The following is a 12,620-nucleotide window of genomic DNA, read 5'->3' on the forward strand; positions in this document are numbered from 1 at the left end:
CAGCATACAGATTGAATAATATGGTGAAAGGATACAACCCTGACACACACCTTTCCTGAATTTAAATCAATTAGTATCCCCTTGTTCTGTCCGAACAACTGCCTCTTGATCTAGGTAAAGGTTCCTCATGAGCACAATTAATTGTTCTGGAATTCCCATTCTTAACAATGGTATCCATAATTTGTTATGATACACATAGTCAAATGCCTTTGCATAGTCAATAAAACACGGGTAAACATCCTTCTGGTATTCTCTGCTTTCAGCCAGGATCCATCTGACATCAGCAGTGATATCCTTGATTCCATGGCCTCTTCTGAAACCGGCCTGAATTTCTGGCAGTTCCCTGTGGATACACTGCTGCAGCCATTTTTGAATGATCTTCAGCAAAATTTTGCTTACGTGTGATATTAATGATACTGTTCTATAATTTCCACATTCGTTTGGATCACCTTTCTTGGGAATAGGCATAAATATGGATCTCTTCCAGTCAGTTGGTCAGGAAGCTGTCTTCCATATTTCTTGGCATAGACGAGTGAGCACCTTCAGAGCTGTTTGTTGACACATCTCAATTGATATTCCATCAAGTCCTTGTTGGAGCCTTGTTTTTCGCCAATGCCTTCAGAGCAGCTTGGACTTCTTCCTTCAGTACCATCGGTTCCTGATCATATGCCACCTCTTGAAATGGTGGAACATCGACTAATTCTTCCTGGTATAATGACTCTGTGTATTTCTTCCATCTTCTTTTGATGCTTCCTGTGTAGTTTAATATTTTCCCCATGGAATCCTTCACTATTGCAACTCGGGGCTTGAATTTTTTCTTCAGTTCTTTCAGCTTGAGAAATGCCGAGCGTGTTCTTCCCTTTTGGTTTTCCATCTCCAGCTCTTTGCACATGTCATTATAATACTTTACTTTGTCTTCTCGAGAGGCCCTTTGAAATCTTCTGTTCAGTTCTTTTACTTCATCAATTCTTCCTTTTGCTTTAGTTGCTCGACACTCAAGAGCAAGTTTCAGAGTCTCCTCTGACATCCATCTTGGTCTTTTCTTTCTTTCCAGTGACATCTTGCTTCCTTCATGGATGATGTCCTTGATGTCATTCCACAACTCATCTGGTCTTCAGTCACTGGTGTTCAATGCGTCAAATCTATTCTTGAGATGGTCTCTAAATTCAGGTGGGATACACTCAAGGTCATATTTTGGCTCTTGTGGACTTGTTCTGATTTTCTTCAGTTTCATTTTGAACTTGCATATGAGCAATTGATGGTCTGTTCCATAGTCGGCCCCTGGCCTTGTTCTGACTGATGATATTGAGCTTTTCCATCGTCTTTTTCCACAGATCTAGTCAATTTTATTCCTGCGTGTTCCATCTGGCGAGGTCCCTGTGTATGGTTGCTGTTTATGTTGGTGAAAGAAGGTATTTGCAACGAAGAAGTTGTTGGTCTTGCAAAAAGCTGTTGCTTTGACATTGTTTCTATCACTAAGGCCATGTTTTCCAACCACCAATCCTTCTTTGTTTCCAGCTTACGCATTCCAATCACCAGTAATTATCTATGTATCCCGATTGCATGTTTGGTCAATTTCAGACTGCAGCAGCTGATAAAAATCTTCAATTTCTTCATCTTTGGCCTTAGTGGTTGGTGCATAAATTTGAATAATCATATTAACTGGTCTTCCTTGTAGGTGTGTGGATATTATCCTATCACTGACAGCATTGTACTTCAGGATAGATCTTGAAATGTTCTTTTTGCCGATGAATGCAACACCATTCCTCTTCAAGTTGTCATTCCCGGCATAGTAGACCACATGATTGTTCGATTCAGAATGGCCAGTATCAGTCCATTTCAGCTCACTAATGCCTAGGATATCGATGTTTATGTGTTCCATTTCATTTCTGATGATTTCCAATTTTCCTAGATTCATACTTTGTACATTCCAGGTTCCGATTATTAATGGATGCTTGCAGCTATTTCTTCTCATTTTAAGTCATGCCACATCAGCAAATGAAAGTCCCAAAAGCTTGACTCTATCCACGTCATTAAGATCGAATCTACTCTGGGGTGGAAGGCATGGAAGGCAGTAATTCTACCACCTAACCACCACTACCCCCTCATCAACATATAGACATGCTATTATTTCTCCCGGCTTTAAAAATCTTTCTTTGATCCCACTTCCCTTTCAACTGCCCCTCACTTCTTCCCGCCCCTTTGCAGCAAAACTTTATTAAAGAGTTGTTATAACCCTAGTCTTGAGTTTCTCTCCTACTATTTTTATTTTTGCTAAACTTTATTCTGAACATAGAGGAATTTGCACAAAATCCTAAGTGCTCGGTTGATTTTCACAAAGTAAGCACTCCTGGTAACCAGCACCCAGATCAAGAAATAGAATATTATTAGCAACCTAGGAGCCCACCTTTTGCCCTCTCCCAGTTGTTAACACTCCATGGAAACCACTATTTTAACTTCTAGCACCACAGATTAGTTTGCCTGTTTTGAACTTTATATAAATGGAGCTGTTCAGTGTGAATTCTTTTGCGGCTGGTTTCCCCCCACCCCCAGCATTATGTTTGTGAGATTTATCTATGTTGTTTAAGTACTAAGAGTTCACTCATTCTGATTTCCCTATCTTAGAGATCAGTCAAGCAGTAAATATGTTAGTCTTTCAGGCCATAAAGTCTTTATCACAACTACTTAACGCTACCTTTGTAGCATGAAAGCAGCTATAGACAAAATGTAAGCAAATGCATTGTTCTGGTATAACTTTATTTATAAAAACAGGCCCTAGGTCCAGAATCAAACGGCTTCACAGGTAAATTCTACCGAACAGCTAAAGAAGAATTAGCACCAATACTTCTCAAACTCTTAGAAAAAACAGAGGATGAAGGAATACTCTTCCTAACTGATTCTATGAGGTAAGCATTACCCTGATACCAAAGCCAGACAAAGACACCATAAGAAAAGAAAACTATAGACCAATATCCCTTACGAATATAAATACAAAAATCCTCGACAAAATTGTAACAAACTGAATCTAACAGCATATTAAAAGGATTATACACCATGACCAAGTGGGATTTATCCCTGGAATGCAAGGGTGGTTCAACATAAGAAAATCAGTGAATATAATATGCCACATTAATAGGATAAAAGGGGAGGTGGGGAAGAGAAACACATGATCATTTCAATACGCATAGAAAAGGCATTTGACAAAATTCAACACCCTTTCAAGACAAAACAACTCAGCAATTTAGTAATAGAAGGAACATTCCTCAACATGATAAAGGATATTTATAAAAAATCTACAGTGAACATCACACTCAATGGTGAAAGACTGAAAGCTTTCCTGAGATCAGGAACAAGACAAGGATGCCTGCTTTCACTACTGCTATTCAACATTGTACTGGAAGTCCTAGCCAGAGCAATTAAAAAAACAAGAAAAAGAAATAAGTCATCCAAACTAGAAAACAAGAAATAAAACTATCTCAATTTGTAGATGACATGATGCTATGAATAGGAAATCCCAAGGAATCCTCAAGAAAGCTACTGGAATTGAAATAACATAGTTTGTAAAGAAAATGTTCTACATCTTATTTGGTGAGTAGCATCTGGGGTCTTAAAACTTGTGAGCAGCCATCTAAGATATATCTATTTGTCCCATCTCATCTGGAACAAAGGAGAATGAAGAAAACCAAAGACACAAGGACAATACTAGTCCAAAGGACTAATGGACCACATGAACCATAGCTTCACCAGCCTGGGCCCAGAAGAACTAGATGGTGTCCAGCTACCACTGATGGCTCTGACAGAGATCACAATAGAGGATTCTGGGCAGAGCAGGAGGAAAATGCAGAACAAAATTCAAATTGACAAATAAAGACCACCCTTACTGTTCTGACAGAGATTGAAGGAACTCCTGAGATTGTGGCCCCCAGGCACCCTGCTAACTCAACTGAAGTCACTCCTGAAGTCCACCTTTTAGCCAAATATTAGACAGGCCTATAAAACAAACGGTAACACACGAGGAACGTACTTCTTAGTTCAATCAAGTATGTGAGACCAAATGACCAACACCCGCCCAAAAGCAAAGATGAGAAGGAAGGAAGGGACAAGAAAACTAGATGAATGGACATGGGGAACCTGGGGTGGAAAGGGGGAGAGTGCTGACACATAGTGCGGATTGCAATCAATGTCACAAAACAATTTGTGTTAAATTTTTGAATGAGAAACTAATTTGCACTGTAAACTTTTTTTTTTTGTTGTGCTTTAAGTGAAAGTTTACAGAGCAAATTAGTTTCTCATTAAACAATTAATACCCATACTGCTTTGTGACATTGGTTGCCAACTCCACAATGTGTCAACACTCTCCCCTTTTCAACCTTGGGTTCCCCATTTCCATCCATCCAGCTTTCCTGTTCCCTCCTACCTTCTCATTTTTGCCCCTGGGGCTGGTGTGTCCATTTACTCTCATATGCATCGTTGAACTATGTGTCTTGTTGTTTGTTTTATAGGCCTGTCTAATCTTTGGCTGAAAGGTGAGCCTCAGGAGTGACTTCAGTACTGAGTTAAAAGATGTCCAGGGGCATCTCTAGTGGTTTCTCTAGTCTCTGTCAGACCAGTAAGTCTGGTTTGTCTTTCCCTGTGTGTGTGTGAGTTTGAATTTTGTTTTACATCTTTCTCCAGCTCTGTCTGGGACCCTCCTTTGTGATCCCTGTCAGAGAAGTTGGTGGTGGTAGCCAGGCACCATCTAGTTGTGCTGGACTCAGCCTGGTGGAGGCTGTGGTAGTTGTGGTCCATTAGTTCTTTTGACTGATCTTTCCTTTGTGTTTTTGATTGTCTTCATTCTCCCTTGCTCCAGATGGTGTGGGACCAGTAGAAACATCTTGGATGGTGTACTGTAAGCTTTCACCTAAAGCACAATAAAATTTAATAAAAAAGAAAGAAAGAAACCTACTGGAGCTAGTGAGTGAATTCAGTAAAGTTGTAGGGGACATGATCAACACACAGAAATAAGCTGTGTTTCTATACACCAGCAACTAACAATTTGAAAAGGAAATTAAGGAAAACATTCTTTTTACAATAGCATCTAAAAAGAATAAAATACTCAGGAATAAATTTAACTGAGGAGATGAAGGACCTTTACACTGAAAGACTATATAAAACTTTGCTAAAATAAATTAAAGGAAATCTAGACAAATGGAAAGACATCCTGTGTTTAAGAATTAGAAGGCTTAATATTGTTAACATGTCAGTTCTACCCACAGTGATCTACAGATACAATACCTATTAAAATTCCAACAGCCTCTTTTGTAGAAATGAAAAAGCTGGTCCTCAAATTCACATGGAATTTTGAGGGGTTCTGAACAGCCAAAGCAATCAAGGGGGGGGAAAGAAAGAGCAAAGTAGGAAGACTCATACTTCCAGGTTTCAAAATGTATTATAAAGCTACCATAATCAAAACAATATGGTACTGGCATAAGGATAGACATGTTTTCTTAGTTATCTAGTGCTGCTATAACAGAAATACCACAAGCGGATGGCTTTAACAAAGAGAAATTTATTCTGTCACAATCTAGGAGGATAGAAGTCCAAGTTCTGGACGCCAATTCCAGAGGAACCCTTTCTCTCTCTGTCAGCTCTAGGGGAAGGTCCTTGTCACCAATCTTCCCCAGTCAAGGAGCTTCTCAGCGCAGGGACCCCAGGTCCAAAGGATGCGGCATTCTCCTGGCTTTTGTTTCTTGGTGGTATGAGGTTCGCCTGTCTTTCTGCTCACTTTTCTCTTTTATATCTCAAAAGAGATGGGTTTAAGACACAACCTAATCTTGTAGATTGAGTCCTGCCTCATTAACATAATTGTGACTAATCCCACCTCATTAACATCATAGAGAGGGATTTACAAAACATAGGAAAATCACATCAGATAACAAAATGGTAGACAATCACACAATATTGGGAATCATGGACTAAAGAAGCTGACACACATTTTTGGGGGACACAATTCAATCCGTGACACATATTGACCAATGCAATAAAACTGAGAATCCAGAAATCATCTATGGCCAATTGATTTTTGGTAAGGTGCCAAATCCATTCAATGGGGAAAGAATAGTCTCTTTAACAAATGGTGCTGGGACAACTGAATGTCTATGTGCAAAAGAATAAAGTTAGAGCTGTACCTCACATCATATACAAAAATTAATTCCGAATGGGTCAATGATCTAAATATAAGGAGTAAAACCATAAAACTCTTAGAAGAAAACATAGGGTAAAACTTTAGGACCTTTTTTTAGGCAATGGGTTCTTAGATAGGACACCAAAAGCACAAGTGACAACAGAAAATAGACAAACTGGACTTCAACAAAATTAACGACTTCTGTGCATCAAGGGACATTATTGCAGTATGATGGATTGCTTTTGTGTGGCCTTTCTAGCCATGGTCTTTTGGTTCCACCCAAGTGATTGGGCGGGACTATGTGATAGAGTAATTGTGGCCCACCGAAAGGATTGGTCAGTTTTGCCATCACACTGGGCTTGAAATGAGCCACCCCAGAGGTGGGAAAGAGAGGATTCCACCACCACCAAGGAAGAACAGCTGGGAGCCATCACGTCCTTTGGACCCGGGATCCCTGCACTGAGAAGCTCCTGGAACCAGGAGACAGAGAGCTGTAACCCTGAAGACAGCGAGACCCAGTGGCAGAGGCCTGGCAGCAGGAGAGAGGCAGCCAACAATTTCACTCGTAGTGATGGGCTTCCCAACTCACAGAGCTAGAAAACTGAGTGCCTTTGGGCAGGGCCTAGTGCCAGGGAGAGGTAGGCCTATGAACACAGTGGAAAAGAGGCTATCCTGATGGAAGAACTGTATCCTGAGTGTTCCTATTTACTCAATGGAATACTACAGACTAAGCAAGGGTAGGCACACTACAGCCTGGGAGTCAAATCTGGCACATGACCTGTTTTATTTTGCATTGCCAGATTTTTCGAAAATAAAAAATGCAACCAATGATTAAAGCCAAAAACCAAATCCACTGCCGTCGAGTTGATTCCGACTCATAGCGACCCTATAGGACAGAGTAGAACTGTGCCATAGAGTTTCCAAGGAGCACCTGGTGGATTCAAACTGCCGACTTCTTGGTTAGTAGCCATAGCACTTAACCACTAGGCCACCATGGTTTCCAACCAATGATTATCTCAGAATTAATTAATTAACTTTCATTGTGGTTTTTAATTGCATTTCTCTAATGGATAATGATCTTAAATATCTTTTCATGTATTTATTGGCCTTTTGTGTATCTCCTTCGGTAAAATGTCTATTCAAGTCCTCTGCCCATTTTTTGGGAAAAGACAAACATCTCAATTAAAAAAAAAAACCACAATGAGGGCAGAGCCAAGATAGCGGAATAGACAGATGCTTCCGTAGAGCCCTCTTTACAACAAAGATCCGAAAAAACAAATGAAACTAGTATATTTGTGACAAGCTGGGAGCCCTGAGCATCAAAGGCAAGCTTAGACAGCGAACGGAGGAGCAGGGGGAGGAAGAGGCCATTCAGAAGTGTAGAGGAGTTGCTGGACCTGAATTGCAGGGAGCCCTCAGGCACCATTCCTGGAGCGGCAGCAGCGGCAGTTGCCAGCTGTTACTAGCATTCAGCCGCAGTTTCCTCAGGGAGAAGCAGCCAGCCACACAGCCCACTCACACCTCCGGAACCTGAGGAGAACGGTGCTCTCGGCAAAAGCTAAGTACTTGTGTGTATTTTACCGCGTCCCCCCCACTCCCAAGCTGGCTTCAGCAGCTGAATCCCTGGGCCTGAGATAGACGCTGGTGAGCACCTGAAGCCGTCCTCCCGGCCTTGGGGAAGGAAAAAATTTGCAACTGGGGGGAAAAGATAATTTGCTAGCTCCATTAACTGGGGGAATTCAGGACGGAAGCGACTCCCGTCCAGGCTTAAACCATCCGTGGACCTTGAGCACCTTTCCCTTCTGCATGGACTTGTGTGGGCCTATTTTGGGAAAATAGGCCCTTGTTGGCAAACTCCAACCATTTCAGCTGTGCGGTGGAGAGATGGGTGTATGACGTTTGACATTGCTTTGCCTATTAAACAAGGTCCTCACCTACCCACAATAGGGACCTAAGGACTGGTGGCTCCACTTGGGTCGCCCAGCCACCCGCGACAGAGGTCCAGGGATAACTGGTACCTCCCAGTCCTTACAACAAAAACTTTGGGTGCCAATGGTCCTTCTGCAGAGCCCACCCACTAGCACACTCTAGGGAACAGAGACACGTTTTCCTCAGAGACACTTGGGGGTCGGTTCTCAGCCTCCTGCCTTGTTCAGAGCATGACCCCCTGCTGCAATCAGATACTGGCATATACACCAATCACCCCTGCCCCTCTAAGACTGTAGGACAGAGCCTGTGCCACACACTTGATGACCAGCTATCTGGAAACCTGAGCTGAATTCATACAAGAAAACTGAATGGACTCCTAGACTGATATACCTGATAATAGTTCTAGCCAGCTGGGGACAGGACACCAGAGCTCCAAAGGTGAAAATAATCAAGCTAGCTCACTCAAGCAACCCATAGTGGTATACCAAAACAAAACAAAGCAAGCAGCTACAACACAGTAAGCAAGCATAAGCTAAAACAATAACTTATAGATGGCTCAGAGACAGCATGCAATATCAGGTCACATAAAGAAACAGACCATGATCACCTCAACAGGCTCTCAAAACAAAGAATCCAAGGATCTTTTAGATGAAAGCGCATTACTGGAATTACCGGATGCAGAATACAAAATTTTAATATACAGAACCCTTCAAGACATCAGGAAGAAAATGAGGCAATATACAGAACAAGCCAAGAAACACACAGATAAAGTAACTGAAGAAAGATTATTTAGGAACATAATGAAAAGTTTAATAAGCTGGAAAAATCCATAGACAGACAGCAATCAGAAATTTAGAAAATTAACAATAAAATTACAGAATTTGATAACTCAATAGAAAGTGAGAGGAGCAGAATCGAGCAAGTAGAAGCTAGAATTTCTGAACTTGAAGCTAAATCACTTGGCACTAATATATTTGGAGAAAAATCAGATAAAAGAATTAAAAAAAATGAAGAAACCTTAAGAATCATGTGGGACTCTTTCAAGAGAAATAACCTATCAGTGATTGGAGTACCAGAACACGGAGGGATAACAGAAAATACAGAGAAAATTGTTGAAGATTTCTTGGCAGAAAACTTACCTGAATTGTGAAAAATGAGAAGATATCTATCCAAGATGCTCATTGAACTCCACATAAGGTACAGCTTAAAAGAAAGTCACCAAGACTTATTATAATCAAGCTTGCCAAAACCAAAGATAAAGAGAGAATTATAAGAGCAGCAAGGAATAAACGAAGTCACCTACAAAGGAGAGCCAATAAGAATAAGCTCGGACTACTCGGCAGAAACCATGCAGGCGAGAAGGCAATGGGATGACATATTTAAAAAATTGAAGGAAAAAAATTGCCTGCCAGGAATCATATATCCAGCAAAATTGTCCCTTAAATATGAAGGTGAAATTAAGACATTTCCAGATAAACGCAAGTTGAGGGAATTCGTAAAAAGCAAACACAAACTACAAGAAATACTAAAGGGAGTTCTTTGGTTAGAAAATCAATAATATCAGGTATTGGCCCAAGACTAGAACACTGGGCAGAGCAACCAGAAGTCAACCCAGACAGGGAAATCCAAAAAAAAAAAAAAACAAAGCAGGATTAAAAAAAAAAAAAGCCCAACACAGGGTAACGGCGATGTTATTATATAAAAGAAGACAACATTAAAATAATAAAGAGGGACTAAGAAATGTAATCATACACCTTCCATATGGAGAGGAAGATACGGCGATACAAAGAAATAAAAGTTAGTTATAAATTTAGAAAAATACAGGTAAATAATAAGGTAAACACAAAGGAGACAAACTATCCTACTCATCAAAATAAAATACAAGGGAAAAATACAGACTCAGGAGAAACAAAATCAACAACAACAAATATGAGGAAAGGATAATATATAAAGAAAATCTACTCAGCACATAAAATCAAGTGGGAAAAAGAAGCTGTCAACACAGAAAAAAAGACATCAAAATAATAGCGTTAAATTCATACCTATCGATAATTACCATGAATGTAAATGGACTAAATGCACCAATAAAGAGAGAGAGTGGCGGAATGGAGTAAGAAACAAGATCTGTCTATATGCTGCCTACAAGAGACACACCTTAGACTTAGAGACACAAACAAACTAAAGCTCAAAGAATGGAAAAAATATATATCAAGCAAACAACAATCAAAAAAGAGCAGGAGTGGCAATATTAATTTCTGACAAAATAGACTTTAAAGTTAAATCCATCAGAAAGGATAAGGAAGGACACCATATAATGATTAAATGCACAATACACCAAGAAGATATAACCATATTAAATATTTATGTACCCAGTGACAGGGCTGCAAGATACATAAAACATGCTCTATCAGCACTGAAAAGTGAGATAGACAACTCCACAATAATAGTAGGAGACTTCAACACACCACTTTCAGTGAAGGACAGGACATCCAGAAAGAAGCTCAATAAAGACACGGAAGATCTGAATGTCACAATCAACCCACTTGACCTTGTAGACATATACAGAACACTCCACCCAACAGCAACCAACTATACTTTCTTTTCTAGTGCACATGGAACATTCTCTAGAATAGACCGCATGTTAGGTCATAAAGCAAGCCTTAGCAGAATCCAAAACATTGAAATATTACAAAGTATCTTCTCTGACCATATGGCCATAAAAGTTGAAATCAATAACAGGAAAAGCAGGGAAAAGAAATCAAACACTTGGAAACTGAAAAACACCCTGCTCAAAAAAGACTGGATTATAGAAGACATTAAGGAAAGAATAAAGAAATTCATAGAATCCAATGAGAATGAAAACACTTCCTATCAGAACCTTTCAGACACAGCAAATGTGGTGCTCAGAGGCCAATTTATATCAATAAATGCACATATCCAAAAAGAAGAAAGGGCCAAAATCAAAGAACTATCCATATAACTTGAACAAATAGAAAGAGAGCAACAAAAGAAACCCACAGGCACCAGAAGAAAACAAAAAATAAAAATTAGAGCTGAACTAAATGAAATAGAAAACAGAAAAACAATTGAAAGAATTAACAAGACCAAAAGCTGGTTATTCGAAAAACTCAACAAAATTGATAAACCATTGGCCAAACTGACAAAAGAAAAACAGGAGAGGAAGCAAATAACCCAAATAAGAAATGAGATGGGCGATATTACAACAGACCCAATTGAAATTAAAAGAATCATATCAGATTACTATGAAAAACTATACTCAAACAAATTTGAAAACCTAGAAGAAATGGATGAATTCCTATAAACACACTACCTACCTAAACTAACACAAACAGAGGTAGAACAACTAAGTAGACCCATAACAAAAGAAGAGATCAAAAAGGTAATCAAAAAACTCCCAACAAAAAAAAAGCCCTGGTCCTACCAAACTTTCAGAGAAGAGTTAACACCACTACTACTAAAGGTATTTCAGGCCATAGAAAAGGATGGAATACTACCAAACTCATTCTATGAAGCCACCATATCCCTGATACCAAAACCAGGTAAAGACACCACAAGAAAAGATAATTATAGACCCATGTCCCTCATGAATGTAGATGCAAAAATCCTCGACAAAATTCTAGCCAATAGAATTCAACGACATATCAAAAAAATAATTCACCATGACCAAGTGGGATTCATACCAGGGATGCAGGGATGGTTCAACATTAGAAAAACAATGTAGTCCACCACATAAATAAAACAAAAGACAAGAATCACATGATTTTATCAATTGATGCAGAAAAGGCATTTGACAAAGTTCAACACTCATTCATGATAAAAACTCTCAGCAAAATAGGAATAGAAGGAGAATTTCTCAACATAGTAAAGGGAGTTTATACAAAGCCAACAGCCAACATCACCCTAAATGGAGAGAGCCTGAAAACATTCCCACTGAGATCGGGAACCAGAAGAGGATGTCCTTTATCACCACTCTTATTCAACATTGTGCTAGAAGTCCTAGCCAGAGCAATTAGGCTAGATAAAGAAATAAGGGGCATCCAAATTGGCAAAGAAGAAGTAAAAGTATCTCTATTTGCAGATGACATGATCTTATACACAGAAAACCCTAAGGAATCCTCCAGAAAACTACTGAAACTAATAGAAGAGTTCAGCAGAGTATTGGGATACAAGATGAACATACAAAAATCAGTTGGATTCCTCTACACCAACAAAAAGAACATTGAAGAGGAAATCACCAAATCAATGCCATTTACAGTAGCCCCCAAGAAGGTAAAATACTTACGAATAAATCTTACCAGAGATGTAAAAGACTTACACAAAGAAAACTACAGTACACTTCTGCAAGAAACCAAAAGAGACTTACATAAGTGGAAGAACATACCTTGCTCATGGATAGGAAGACTTAACATTATAAAAATGTCTATTCTACCAAAAGTGATCTATACATTTAATGTAATTCCGATCCAAATTCCAAGGACATTCTTTAATGAGATGGAGAAACAAATCA

The sequence above is a fragment of the Loxodonta africana genome, chromosome 4 (assembly GCF_030014295.1).
Source record: "Loxodonta africana isolate mLoxAfr1 chromosome 4, mLoxAfr1.hap2, whole genome shotgun sequence".
In the NCBI taxonomy this organism is placed as follows: Eukaryota; Metazoa; Chordata; class Mammalia; order Proboscidea; family Elephantidae; genus Loxodonta; species Loxodonta africana.